This window comes from Plectropomus leopardus, chromosome 3 (assembly GCF_026936395.1).
Source record: "Plectropomus leopardus strain MGB_pleo_1.0 chromosome 3, ASM2693639v1, whole genome shotgun sequence".
NCBI classification, from domain to species: domain Eukaryota; kingdom Metazoa; phylum Chordata; class Actinopteri; order Perciformes; family Serranidae; genus Plectropomus; species Plectropomus leopardus.
In genome coordinates, this window is record NC_142178.1 from 25,119,068 (window position 1) to 25,134,797 (window position 15,730).

At 39.1% G+C, this 15,730-nt stretch overlaps 1 long non-coding RNA gene across 1 annotated transcript in view; it reads right to left on the reverse strand.

The window, feature by feature from the left end:
* The window catches only part of LOC148189998 (uncharacterized), a 49,267-nt gene extending 33,750 nt beyond the window's left edge, over positions 1-15,517 (reverse strand). The window contains exons 1-5 of the long non-coding RNA XR_015776144.1: positions 15,263-15,517; positions 14,091-14,173; positions 9,016-9,170; positions 5,059-5,156; positions 2,827-2,906 (exon numbers count right to left, since the gene is read on the reverse strand). This is a non-coding gene — a long non-coding RNA (uncharacterized LOC148189998). The remainder of the gene's footprint in view (positions 1-2,826; positions 2,907-5,058; positions 5,157-9,015; positions 9,171-14,090; positions 14,174-15,262) is intronic.
* Positions 15,518-15,730: the final 213 nt, after the last annotated feature.

The following is a 15,730-nucleotide window of genomic DNA, read 5'->3' on the forward strand; positions in this document are numbered from 1 at the left end:
ATACAGTAAATCAATTTATGAGCTTATTATCCCACAACAAAATTATATCTTTAGCTAAGTGGAAACATGAATGTGATGTTGAAAATCAAGTGCTAGACTGATTGATCTCTCTAGCACTTTTCCAACTGAGGCATCAGACTGAACAGCATATCAACTCGGCTCTCATCTGCACTATACTATGGGGGCTGTGCTACAGCACGATCCACATTACTTGGGCTTTGTTTGGAGAGAGCCAGCCAACTGCATAACCTTAATTAGTCAAGCTGTATTCATTCAAGTGATTACAATGCCCTGCACAGTAGTGAAGAGAAGCATCTGTCACTTAAACTCAAATGATTTCTCAATCTTTGCACTCGGTAAAATAAATGTATCATAGGTGCATCAGTATATAATGCATTCCAATTATGATTTTGTGCCAAAATAAAACATAATCTTGAGTGGCTGCCACTTATAATTATTTCATTATCGATTAGAATGTCAAAATATTATTTTTGATTAATATAATAATTGTGTATGTATAAATTTATTTAAGCAATAATAAACAATCAGAACAATTCTCATATTTTAAATCTTCACATTTGAGGATTGAGAATGTAAATACTTAGATAAATTTAATTTTTTTATATATTATCTTAAAAATATTGCTGATTTGTTTTATGTTGACTGACATGAATCTGTTAATTATTTGAGCACTAATCTTGTCCACTTGCCTATATTCTAATGTGTTACGGTACATACAGTCAAAATGCAAAAAGCATGACATATCTCTAGCATTATCTTGATTCTGCTGTGGCAAAAAAGGACAAATTAGGTTTATCCGGGATCACCTTTTTTCCCAGGTTCTTGAGTTTCATTGTGTTTGCCATTTCAAAATCTCCCCAAGGCTGTGCATCTGCTGCTCTCCAGCCTGCACAACTGGGGAAAAAAAGCAGGGTGTCACTTTTGTGAACTAGCGGCAGTGGAGAGGAGGGGAAACTGACGCAATCATCAGAAAAGTGGTCTGGGTGGTGAAGCAGGGGCCTTACGAGGGGGCAGGTTGCAGGGATCGCCCGCACCTCGGCAGATGTGCCTTGGTGTCACTCCACATCCGCAGCCAAATGAATCACCCAACAGATGTTTAACGTCAAGGCCAGGCTGTCACGCCAGCCAAACGCACACATGCACACACCAGCCATGCAAAGATATGCATACACACAGTACAATTTATTACTACAATAGGAAGAGTGGCTCCACAAGGGGTCAGAGCAAGGCATTGATGTTCACCTTGATGTGACTTTGACCAAAAATAACAAAACAGATACTTCATTAAACCTATAAAAGAAGTTTATGTGGGCTGGAAAAAATCCTGTGAAGTACATTAAAATCACAAACTGACTGAAATGTAGTTCTGCTCATCAACTCTGAGCCTAATGTAATGTTTCTTCAGCATAACGCATTTTTGACACTCTTTTTGATCTGAGTCTTGTACCATCCAAACACAACACGTCAATACTGAAAAATATAAGACATTTGACATAACTCCACCAGCATTCTTTTTGTTTTTGTTTTTTGTGCGACCTTTCACTGAATAAATATATTTTGTCATAACCAATTTTCCACCTAAAGAAAAAACCTACAGATGCATTTTTTTATGTTTTAGGGTTTGTTTCAGGAGTTGTTTTGGGGTGAGGATGATGAAATGCAACGCCACTACCATAAACTGCCAATGCTATAAAACAGATGTTTTCCACCTTTGTGAAACTGCAATGCTGAAATATACGCCACATTTCCACATGTGAGATTTTATCAACAAGAGGGAAATTACAGTTAATTATGACTACAGATTTAATTTCACACATTCACAAATAATTATTTGCTCTGGAACAGGCCCCGTGCCCGCTGTCATTCAAGGTGAACTCAAGAATTTGATCATCTTTCAGAATCAATCATTTTATGTGCCGTGGATGTGTATTTTCAAAGTGTGCCTTGGTACCAAGAACACTGAGAATCGCTGTTAGAAAAGAGCAATTGAAGGTAAGGAGCTTTTAAGAAAGAGTTTGCTGGATCTTTGAGAACATTCTTGAGGCCCTTTTCCCCTCTTTTGGAGAAACCCAGGCAGATAAAAGGAAACACTCGGGTGGATTAAAGTGTTCAGAATGTATCAGCATCAAACCACTAGAGTTTTTGCCCTCTACATTTTTCAAACACAGTCAATAGATCTAAATATTTTACTGTGCCCTGGCCGATTTATTGTTTGATGTTTAAAAACTTGTGTGGAATGAAAGAAAATTCATTAAAGAAGATGGCCCCAGAACGAGGCCCTACGATCAGCTTTGAAAGTCTAGTTTAACTGGGATATTGATCATTCTCTTTCTTCTGTGACAAAGGCCACCAGGGACGCTGGAGGTGTCGGTGGATGAAGGCGCGCTGCCAATAACACCAGACGTGTGTGTATACACTGTAGGTGAAACTGGGAATTACACTACTGACACAGAAAAAAAATCCAATAACTCAAAAATGACCAAACAAACATCACATTCTTGATTTCGAGCTGGTCAAAAGAAGATTCAGTGTGGTTTAGGCGAAGCAACGTGCATTGAGAGTTTTGATTTTTGAAATGCATGACAGATAAAACTACAATATATGTGAACTTAATTAAACAGCTTTGTGGGGCAACTGGAGATAGAAATATAGATTTGCTTTACCCTTTTAGTCAACCAGTCTCAGTATGTAATCCTTCATGGGCTTCACGAGCATATTTTAGAGACAGGAGAGGTAGCTTCATCAAAGATTTTTTTAAAGGAACATTTTACCCACAAAATGACAATGTATATATTAGTTACTTACCCAGTGCAACGTCGAATTTGTAAAGAAAACTTTGTTTTTCCTGCATGCCTCCACGGTGAATGAAGAATCCAAAGCAAAACCTGAATACAGGGGGATGACTATATTAAAACATCTGTTTACAAACTTTCACACAACTCCTACTGTAAAGTCCACACCTGATTTATCCAATCGTGCTCTCGGTATTTCCTGAACACATGCATTTTTGCTAAAACTGTAATATCTAAAAGACTTCCACATACAAGTAGCGCGCCAGGTCAATTGTGTCCATTACTCTGCTCATGCATTTCATTGAGTTGCTGAGACTCGCTCCTCATCTGTGCGTGAGACTGTTTATAGGAAACTGTTTGAAACAGTAAGTTTTTAGTAAAAATGCATGTGTTTGGGTAGTGCTGAGCATACGACTGGATAAATGAAACTACTGCGCAGCCTACTTTTACTTTAATTCATCAAGAATTTCCCTTAACTTTTGGGTTCTTTGTTAACTGCAGAGGCAGGCAAGAAAAGCGATGTTTTCTACAACAATTCAAAGAAACACAGGGTGAGTAACTGTTATACAAATGATCATTTTGTCAGTAAAGTATTCCTTTAAATGTTTTTTTGTAATATTCTGCCAGCAGAAAACTAAACTTAATCCATGAGTTATTCAAGCTCAGATTGCCATCAAAGATAACTTTCTCGACATCAGGAGACAGACTAACCGCAGCATAATTAATTAAATCTTTAGAATATGCAGGCCAAAGAGTTCTTTTCCCTGAGCTGCAAAACATGAGACAAGCAGGACTTGACAACTGTCAGCAGTACTTTGGAGATGGCCAGGCTCTTTAGTTTGGACTGATACTTTAAAAACAAATTCATCATCAATGTGTCAATAGAAGAAACATCTCAGTTGTTCCATTTCTCTGAGAATGTGCAAATTGCATGCCCAGCATTATTAGAAATTAATATTGTGACATACAAGCAGGCCATAGCAAATTAAGGCAATGTTTTACGTGAAGGTCTAAGTAATCTAAGCAATGTAACACAGCATTGCTATATCCTACAGGCCTGCACACAGAGATGATTAAGCTGACTTCCCCTTGACACAGACATAGTGGAGAGATCTTTATAATGATCACTTATTTGACCATTTGGCTTGTTGGATTTTACTTCAGATTACTGTATCTACCTTTGGAAAAGCTTCCTTAATTTGATCAGGCCACTTTTAGAAAAAAAGAATTGCCCTTTCTGCGTGTCCTTTACATTACGAGTAAATGATGACAATGTTTTCAAGGCAAATTACAGTAGGCCTATATTCTAGACCACAAGTAACAGAGACAAGGTCTGAATTTTATACATATTAATGCCATTTTTCTGTCTTTTTTAAATCTTATATTTTGGGCTTTTGCCTTTATTAGATAGGACAGTTTATGATTGAAAGGAGGAGAGAGGATGACATGCAGCAAAGCGCCGTGGTCAGACATGAACCTGCGGCCGCTGCAGCGAGAACATAGCCTCTGTACACAGGATTCCCACTCTACCAACTGAGCTACTGGGCGGCCCTTAATGCCAATTTTTTTAATGCAACTCCTTAAAAAAGGCAGTCTCTTCATTTTCGACGTTTTCTTTTGTATTTCACAAATGTATTAATATCAACCAATAATAAGCCAAAATTACCTTTTTTTCGTTTCTTCTATGTTATATTTTGCCTCAATAGTGTATGATGCAACACAAAACATGTCTGCTTTTCAGATTAGGTATATGAGAAGCAATTTAGTTTGTCCCTCATTTTGCTCAAAATTACCCTCCTTTAAAAAGTGAATCAGTTTTTGGCTCAGCTGTGACTGCATCATGGCCAGTTTAAATAAAAATGCACCTCTTCTCTTTCCAAGCATCAGTTACTGATTTCCATCTCATCTGTTTTCTTGCTCCAACTGTGGCTCTGATCACAATGTCTGTGTTTCTGTGTGGCAACAACAGCTGTAACACTGGATCTACAGTCTGAACTGGACTGAACCACTGATGGTCACTTAACAGGGAGATTCCTCTGCTCCTATTTGCTGATCATTGTGTTCATCTCTGTTTTCCACAGTCTCTTGTCTTTGTTTCTCTTTATACCTCCTTTATACCCTAAATTTCAGTGCTTTTCTCTATGTTATCAACCAGCTGAGTGGAATTACCATTCTACAGCTGAGCAGCGACTCAGTAGATATGGAGTGAATAAATACATTGACCAGAGGTGAAACAGGTCCTTACATTCAAATGCAGGTCGACCTGCTGGGCCATCAACTCCCTGGACAAGCAAGCAGCTCACTCATTGAAGATGCTGGTGTCTTCCACGGCACGTGAAGAGGCTGAATAAAGAGAGAAAGCATGTCAGTTTCTCTGTCATTAGGAACATGTTTGTCACAGTAGAATCAGGTACTTGAAGAATATGAAATATGGCGCCGCTGACTCTTAATGATAGCATGAACTACTGAGCTGCTGGCAAAACTGGAGTGGCCTACAGGGAAATAAATACTGATAAATTGCACTCCTGCTACCCAGCATACAGCACTTTGACATTTTTACCATAATGAAAAAACATTTATGAGAGCTACATTTCACCAGCAAGTCCAAACTGTAAATAACATCTTTGCAAACAGCTGTTTTAAGTTTTATATGTCTTTTTTTCTACATTGTTCCTCTGGACGCACTGTGAGAAGATGCTGCCTGCACCAGAAATAGCACTTGATTGAAGTTTGATTGAAAACTGTCAAGAATGCATGGGTTGCAAAACTAGGGGCTAGTTACCAAGGCAACATGTTCACCAAGTGAACTGAGGTATTAGTTCACCACCAGGAGCAGTGCATGTCTTTTTATTGCCAACTTCACAAATTTCTGTAATTAGTTGCCAACACTGGATAATATTCATTTAAACCCTTAACAATTCAACTCCTAAATGCCCAATCAAAGGCTCATGTCACAAATTTTGAGGTCATAAATGATAAATCATTTTAAAAAGTGCGCAAGTGGGTGGGGGAGCCAAAAATGTTAATGATTAGAGTGTTTTCCATAAGATATGAAATAATAATGAAAAGCATAAATTCAGAGTATAAAAACATATATTAAAAACCTGAGTTTTTTTGTGTGGCTTGATTCATTCAAGTCAAATCACACACAGTGTTGTATAATGCCCGTTTTCACTTTAACTAGTGAAATTATTGGTGGATATACTTTTCTATTTCCTCAGCGCATCAGTGAAAATGTCTACAAGCACTCTGTCCTTCTGTCCAAGTGTGTAACTCTCCTTTGAAAAGACACACAGGACACAGCAGGAGGGGAGATGTGATGTTCTCTCTTTTTATTGACTGACACGGCTGATGAGGGCCCATCCTGCACTTTGGCAGGAGGGTAGGCAAGCATGCGGAGGTGGCGCCCACCAGGGCGCGAGGAGGGGACGACATGGTCGTCCTTCATAGATATTCCATGCATGGCTTTACCCTCAGCTGCCCTGTCAAGGTCTGTGTATGCCCCTCCAAGGGGGCTGAGACAGGGTCATGGATGACACCCGCCTCTATGCCAGACGTGACAGCACAGCTGGGCCGCTTAATGACAGAGGGGCCTGGCCCAGCACACACCTGCCCATCCTGGGCAGGGCAAGCGACCTCACGGGGAGTAAGAGGAGCCGCTGCCACGTTCGATGGGCAGATGTTCTAGAGGGGAGACAGCAGAGACAGCTGCACTACAGGGACCCCTCCGTTTCTCTCCTCTCTCCAGTAATTGAAAATCATGTAAAAGGTCAATTGTGTGATACTGGCTGTCCCTCTCAGCAAGTTGTTCCTTTCAGCCAGAACATGACAAAAACAACAATGACTGGATGACAGCTTTTGCTGCAATTACTGCCTATTTAGCTATGGATGTCCATGTAATGACGATATCTGTAAACATTCCCAGTGAATAAATCTGCATATACAAAGAGGTGTGGGCCATCTGTTGGAGGCCATGGATCGGGGTCCCTGAGAGAAACCTAATCATTGGGTACATTAAACAGACACTGTTATGACATTTGGACTCTAAACGAAGGAGGACTGTGAGAGGGTATGTAAATAAATCTAATTCTAAACTCTATCAACATTTGCTGAATAGCCGGCCAGCAGCACCTGTGTAAAGACTGCACTGTGGTAAGGGGTCAGTGCCTGTCCTGAATACCGACAGAGAGTGACCCTCTTCCTGGGTTTCACTCTGATGAAAAGTGGCAAGGTTGTAACCTCCACAGAATTGCTCTCTGTTTGTGGTTGTCTTAAACAGAACCAGCTACAGATCTGTCACACAGCATCAGCCTCTCTGGAATTCAGCAGAGATTTCTGGACCTTCATAGAAAGATTAATGATCAAAATAGACAATGGGGACTCATCATGTAACACCATACAGGGATATGAGATAAACTTTAGCCGCTTTCTCAAGAAATTTGGTGTTTGACTTTCAAGTACCAGAACCTTGGCAATGTGTTTGAGAGGTTTTTTTACTTGACCTAGATAAATGTGAGTTTTATGGGAACTGGAGAAGGTACAAAAGGTTTAGATGCTCAGACTGTGAAATACAGTATTTAAAGACAGTGTGTCAGTGTTGGAGAAAGAATGGCCTATATAAATGTGACATCTCATCCCACATTTATTTCAATAATCTAAAAGTTTGAAAAAGTTGTTACTTTTAATGAAGAACATGTTAAGGCTCACCCACAAACATGTGGTTTTGAGGGAACTCTTTAACATTTTAACAAAAACAAGTGCTGTGACTTGAGTACCAGCACAAACAGGAAGGAAACAATATATTCCATAAACTCCCCTAAATGAGAATGTTATCAATAACACTTGTGTCTGCAGGAAAAACAAAATGAAGCTCTTCAAGATGCATGTTTCTGGTTTGACTGACCGTAGCCCTTTGCCAATAACAATGTTACCCGCAATCACGATCCAAACCACACGCCCTTGGCACGGCACACTGTCACAAATTATGTTTTGATTCTGACCAAATGCAACAGCTTCCTGTCTAGTGCTGTTTTCTCTTACTGTCTGTTTCATTATCTTGAACCAAATGCAAACTACAGCGTGCTGGTTTCACTGCAGAGAGGACATTTAGAACAATCCTGAAGTGTTGAATGCTGTAGATGCTCATCAAGGAAACAATGTCCACATGTAGATGCACACAAATATTACACTATTACTCCTAATGGGACAATATTCTGAATTTGATAGGGGTCAAACGGTATATTCCATTTAAATATTACGATTTTCCAAATTAAACATTTTTCGCTTGAGATGTGGGATATTCCAGCATTATTCGGGTTTTAGGAGCAGTCTTTACACATACATACTGCTCATTCAGAATATGCATCACAACATTATGCAAGATCTGGATATCAACAGGTTTTTGGATCGCAAATATCGCAACAACACCCTTTTTTAGAGTGTGGTTGAAAGAATGAAAAGGGAGGCTGTGTCCACACTGTCCTACTTTGATGCAAAGAAGCAAAATGGCACAAGCAGCTCCAGCCACTTTTCCTTATTTTGACAAGATAAACAACATGTTAGGACATGTTAATCAAGATATGCAAGACTGCATGCAAACAGGAATGTTAGTGGAGTATGCATTTTCATTAGCCATGAAAATGGCTTCATTTGGAATATTGTCCTTTTCAGAATAAGGGCAAGAACCTGAATATTTTGTGCATATATACATAGTCATTGTCTATACCTGCAGAACTTCAAAGAAATTAACTCTATCTGTGCTAATTAAACCCAATGGAAATCGGTTTTACACACTGTTGCTCCATAATGGACTTCACTCCTAATTGTCTCTCTTATCTAGAAAACAAGTATATAACTCTTATTTCTAATCACTTATTAAAAAAGCTGGGCCTCTAAATTTAAATGTGTGACTGTGTTTGTGTGTATGGCATTTGTATGAGAGTGTAACTGCAACTGCATGTGTAGCACACCAGAATGCACATTTCAAAGGCAAGACAGCTCCTGGGCTTGCTGAACTTTTGCTTGTTATCAGGAGCTGAGAGTGAAATGGAGAGAATTGATCTTTTGTCTACTGGAGGTGCACTCCCTTGGGCTGGGCCGCTCGCTTGCTCACTCGCTTGGCTGCCATGCAGAGGGCTCTCTTTCTCTTCCCCCCACCACCACCATCCTCTCACCCCCCTTGTTCACTCACGAACTCACTCACTCTCTCCCCTCTCTCTCTCTCTCTGCATGGCGGCTGCCTCTCCTCCAGCTGACACTTGTCCTGCCGTTACTGGGAGAGATGTGCGCTGAGCTGCTGACACCAGGATTGATCTTCCTCCTTTTCCCCATAAGCTCCATATCAAGCTCCTGGAGACTCTGGAGGAGACAAAGAATGGGCGGAGGGGTGGGGATAAGGGGTTGGGGAGGCAGCCGAAGAAGAAGGGAGAGGAGGGAGAATATTGTCAACTCACATCACCTCTTCAAACTAACAATGTTTGGTGCAGCGAAGGAATGGAGAACACAAAGTTGACAGTTTTATTGGTGGTGGTAGAACAAAGTTCACTCTTCTTGCTAAATTGTTGCTCAAAGTGACACCACAACATCAACAACTAGATTTCCTAAGGCTACTAACAGCAGTTATTTTTCATGAACAAGTCTCAAATGGTTAACTATTTGCTAAAGTGAATGAGATGTGGTATAATTAAATAAAGTGGTTGCATTATTCTGGAAATAATACACCTCAAAACTTGCCAGGACCACCTCACCACAATTTTATAACTGAAATCCTCAGCACTGTGTGCTGCCCAGACGTCTGTGTGAGTCAAACTGGCAGATTACTGTGCGCACAAAATGATTGTGAGGTCACACTTAGAAGCACATACAAAATCAAGATAAGTTATGACTTATGCCAAAGGCAGCAATACTTTCAGTGTTGCTTGCTTACTTAATTTGATTTCTACTTAGCTAATTCTGGAAATTCTGCATCTAGCTCTGAGTGTGGTGGCAGGAAAATAATCTATTGTTTCACAAAACTGTACATTTTTTTGTATTGAATGTGACAAACATAAGCATATTTTTAAAAATATCCCCATAACAAGACAACTGAGTCAGGTGGCTTTACTGGAACGAGGCTTGATGCAGAGCACATTATATTTTAACTCTGTGGTGTTGTTTACATTATGTGTTGCTTTCCTCGAAAGCCTCTCCTTACACATACTGCAATAACTCTATTATGCCCATTCAAAGTATATCTGGTGTGGTGGTTACTCAGCTCATCAGCTTATTACGAGCGGAAAATAGATTGGAAAAAAAAAGCTCTTTATTGGCAACAGGAGTGAGCTAAACTGTAACGGTAAATAACCTCAGATTGACACTAACCTGTCAAAGAATATGATTGTACCTGCAACAGCCCTCTTCCCCAAGATGCAAAGCAACAATGTATCTTCATTAATTAATTAATTTTAGGTGTGTCCAGATCCTTATGAGTGGCAATTGAGCTGCTCAAAGTAATAAATAAAGTACTTTAATATTTTTTATTTTGGCAATATTGTCAATAAGTCAATATTATATTGATAATGTGATATAGGGGCTAAATATTTTTCTTTGGTTTTGAATATCGGAAGGTTGTAAGTATTGTCTTCCTGGTTTTGAAGGCATCAATATAGTAAACTGGTATAATTTTCTGATCTCACCAGACTGCTCTGTTATTTTCCTTTACACACTTGGTCTTTATATCTACATTACTGACTACTTATTTTGTAAATATTTTTTGAAATAGATACGCATGCCACATTTTTACATTCAATAAAATGCAGTTGTTTATGGAGAAAAAAAAACAGTTACAAAATGCCAATCTTGCAATGTTAATAACGCCTTTCTGGATTTGCACCTGCACCTGGATTTCCAAATCCCTTCTTTCCTGGCTTATAGTCTAACCTTCCAAGATATTTCATTGATATATTGAAATAGATTTTTCCAGTGCCCTGCTAACTAACATACAAACCAAACACCAAAACACCACCCCCTTGGCAGATGTAAAAAAACATAGCATCTACAACTAAAAGGTTTAAAATGAATCTAGACACATAATTAAACTGAAAATAAAAAACAGTCTAGTCATGAATAACACGATCAAACATTAAACACTTTGATCAAACGCCGTGTGCAGCCATACAGTAAAGGATGTATTCTCAGTGGCTCTGGTGGACTTCTGTTGTGATTGTAAGTCCAGGCATCTGAGTGGATTTGACTGGGGATCTTTACAGTTATTACTGTGTGTTATTGGCATCGTGAGGAGAGCAGACCTGGGAGGAAGGGGTATGGGGTGGAGGGGGCAGATGGGGGGAAGTCTAGCAGCAAACATGATAATTTGCGGGTTAGCCAATTTCAGGACGCTGGATGGCCCGATACCCTTGGTAAGCATCCGAGAGCAGCGGAGACCAGAGCAGAGCGGGGCAGAGCAGTGCAGGAAGAAGATGAATCAAGTTTAATAACAAAGGGTTCTAATTGCCCCCCGCAAACCCGCACCCCCACCTCAGAGCTGAACTCTAATTACGGTGAGAACACAGTGCACTGTCACCCAATATTAAGTTGTTGAAGAGCGGGACGAGATAATCGATAAACACTTTAGTTGAGGGGGGGGGGCAGAGGGGAACAGAGGGAAGACAGAGAATGAAAAAAGTAAGATGCCCCTTCCATTCAGTGGGAACCAGCAGCACCCAAAGCCCTCCTAGCTCATGAGAACACCACTGGGACGGTCCAAGAATGATTGCAGAGCAATAATCCTGAACGCAACACCCCCTCTTCAACACCCCCATACAAACACACTCACTCAAACCCACACATTCATGTGAGCATCCAGCACAATGTAGAGCCCCACCTTCCCCATGGGCCGCCTGAGCACCCGTGCGTCTGAGAGGAAAGGTGAACACGGTCACCCTAATTACAGGGGCCCCAGCTCTCTCACACACTAACACACACTCACCAGGCATAACTAAAGACAGGCCAATTAGGGCGAGAGGGAGATAAGGGAAGTTTTATTTGTATACTAATTAAGCCCCTGATGAAATTCAAAAGGGAGGTGGTGAAGGGGATTGGGGGAGGGAGCGGACGGGTAATTGTGTGTTTGAGAAAAGGTTGCTTTAGGTGCGGTTATCTGAGAAGCACAGCCTTGAGATAGTTGCCCCCTAATCCCATGCTGAGCCCCGGCACTGCACTGCAAGGTCTCTCATAATTTGATCTGTTACATATAAAATGGCAGGCTCTGACAGTGAGATCATCAGCAGCATTTACTGTCTATTTGGTCCTTGTTTCAGTTAAATACAAAAGAAGTTGTCATGCTAAAGAGACTGAATCCCTTCCTCTTCTTTTTTGTTTTTTGCTATACTTAAGGTAAAAATAAATCAATAAATAAATAAAGACATTATGGATGAACTGCCCACTTATTTGTGAAAAAAATTCAGATGGGATGCAAGATAATATCAGCAGATATTGGCTTTCTAATAAAATATCACAATCGGCCAAATGCTGATTTCTGCAGACATCACAAACCAATTTTTTTTTTATTATTGACAAAGAGAACATGTGCAAAACATCAACCCCAAGTTTTTTTTTTAATTGGATATTGGCAAAAAAAAAATCTAATACTGTGCATCTCTAAAATTCAGCACTGAGAATATTTAACAATATGCTAAGCAATATTCAAGGTTATAAACTCTGGTCACCAAAGTATGAATAAAGATGCTAATACCGTACTTGTCACAGCAAGTTAAGAACAGGCATGACAATAATACCGATATAATTTTTTATGAAATAAGAAAAATTCATATCATGATTATGGCATTATGTTGACACAATGGTGTCACACTGTTAAGTACGGCAACAACAAGCATGGCTGAAAGCGAAATTGCTACCGGCCAGGAGCAACTTCAGTAGTGTGGAATTATTGGATATCCTGAAATCCTGGACACCATGAAAACATCCTGAATGTTTATGAACAGCCTCAGACTTTTCAGACTCTTTTTTGCGACTTACTGTTTAGAGTAAACTGTCAGAGGCAGTAGCACATAGTCTTTCTCTGCCTCTCCTCTCTCGCTGTGCGCACACAGGAATCTGTGTCATATGGCAAATTTGTCATGAGCCTTTTTTGTCACAGCAAGACAGAAAAACAACATATATATTAATATGCCATAGTCATCGTAACATAATCACCTGTCAAAATAAATGCAGTCTGTGTGTGTGTGTGTGTGTGTGTGTGTGTGTGTGTGTGTGTGTGTGTGTGTGTGTGTGTGTGTGTGTGTGTGTGTGTGTGTGTGTGTGTGTGTGTGTGTATGCGGAGTGTCTAATCGTCTGCAGCTACAGCAAGAATGGTGGAGGAGAAATAGCAGCACATACAGGTCCAGGTGGAGAAAACAACTCAGTCATTTCTGTACTATTTATAGATTGGAGACAATGTTTTTTATGTTTGGCTACTGTTTTAATGTGTAATTTTTAAATGATTTTATTTTGCTGCAATATTTATATTTTATACAGAATCTGAATATTACTATGAGTTACTGTTGTTGTTTACAAAGCAAAGAACTGAGAGATCATTTTTGTTCAGTTTTTACTTGATATTTGAAGGCAAACTCCATTTATGTTGACATATACAACCTCAAGACTTACTTTGTTGCAACTGTATGTTTTTGAAATTACTAATTAAATATTCTCAGTATGTTTGTCATATTATCAAGGATATCATTATCACAAAAATACCCTGAAATATCGTTATATTATTGTACCCACCCCTAGATGTAACTAAAAAAACATCAACAATGTCTCTGTCCTACAAAGCCTCCCAGTAAACAGTTACACTGAAGCAGCATGCACAATACCGGGACTGAAACTATCTCACCTAAATGGAATGCAGCCATCGTTAAGGTTATTATTTACACCTGTGAGTTTCCTGCTATGAAGAGCAAAATGTCTAATCACATAAACTATATTTTGCTCAGCAGGTAGTTAGATCATTAGTGAACGTCAGTAATAAAGTGTTTCAATATCATCAGTCTATTAAGTCTTTACGTTGTAGATCAGTGACTGTTCTACCTCATGACCCTTTAAATCAATCTACTCGCGGCACTTGATTAAGTTGTATATGTTTATAGCCGACTAGCAGTGTTCCCTTGTCACACCGTTTAATTTAAATAGATGTAGGAGGCCTGTTGGGATAATATTCAGTATTTACAAAAAAGGCAAAGAGGACAAAAAAGTCAGAAAAAAAAACCCCAAACATGTTATGCTTTATTTTTTACTTACCTTAACAATAATCCTGCAACCCCTCAGATCTACTTTGTCTGTGTTGGACTGGTCCTGACCCACAGGTAGGAAACCACGAGAGTCTGTAGAGAAAATGCATTCACGTTTTAATGTACTTCTTTGTATTACTTTCTTACATATCTGATATGATGCAACAACTGAAGCCATACGCTGCATTTTAAAACTTCAAATGCTGATTATACACATTATTATGCCATATCATTAGGTTTACTTAGCTAGAACTAAAGCAGTGTCACACAATAGTTCTGCAATAAAGTCACCCTTTATTAAGTTCACAATAGTTGGCTTTTGTTTTAAGTGCTTCTAATTTTTTTGTTTTGTGATCTTACTATTTTAAAATTTAAGAGGAAATTGGTTTTGGTGCTGTGTAACAATTTCATTATACAGAGAGATACTTCTTTTATTTAGCCTACAATCTCTGATATAAAAGGTGTGGACAAAAATAATATAGAGACATCTGTCAGAAAAAAAATACAATTCAACAGCACCACAAACCACCAAAATAATCATATGGTATTTCATTTATTTATTTGTTTAAATTCTTATATAAAAGGGACACAGCATATTAATGAACATCAGTGTGAAATACAAATGTAAATATGCCGGTAGAATCGATACCTCTCTAAAACAGCTTCAACAAAAACTGAAGATAATAATACTCACGGTGGTAGGATTGACTGTAAAACTGGACTGTATTAGTTTTAGCCGAGGTTTCCTTAACTAGCTACTGAGTGTATTTAGTAACAAATAAATAGACCTGTGTTGACCTTGTAACGTTCTTCCTAAAGACTATTTTGTGACATGATTTCTTTACAGGTTTGGAGCTGGCTACCAGTAAAACTATGTCAGTCCTCCTGGACAACAACAGATTTTGAACTTTTGACGTGTTAGCTCAGTGATGCTTTACCTCTGAGATTAGAGACTTTTATTAAGAAGAAACAAAATAAAGAATAAACTGACGCATGTGAGATAGTGAAACACTTAAGATAAAAAACAAAGTTAGCTTTCTCTTTGTGACCGAAAGTGACAGGGGATTAGTGCGACAATGTCTTCGGTAAATGCGTTGACAAGCTAACGTTTCATGAACAACATTCGTTAGCTAGCTTAATTTTCCAAACATTAGCTGTATTATTGCACATTACGTTACTTACTTGTCAAGTGAGTGATGTCAACTCCGTGTCAGTCGTCCAAAGCTGCTTTCACCGTTCAAATGTAACAATAAAGTCCACTTTCAGATAATTAAACCCGAATTTATGAGCGTATTCAGCTCCGGATAAAACATATTTTAGCTTACAAAAGGTCACGAGTTCAAACTGCCCAAGCTCGCGCATTACCCACCTGCGGAACCTGGTGAGGTGCATTCTGGTAGATGTAGGATTTCTACCTCTTAAGCAAAAGCAAATACCACAGCCCCTTTTCTCTGTTTTCTCCGGTCATGTAGCACAAATTCCAAAAATATTTGAATTTTTCTTCATCGATAGCCCAGTTTTATGAAAAGACCATCTTTGTAGTAGTAAATGCTTCTGTTATCACGAGGAGAATCCCAAAGATAGTGATTAATTTGAGCTTCAGTTTTCATGATGTAAGAGCAGTAATATCCCCCTTCACACTGCCCAAAA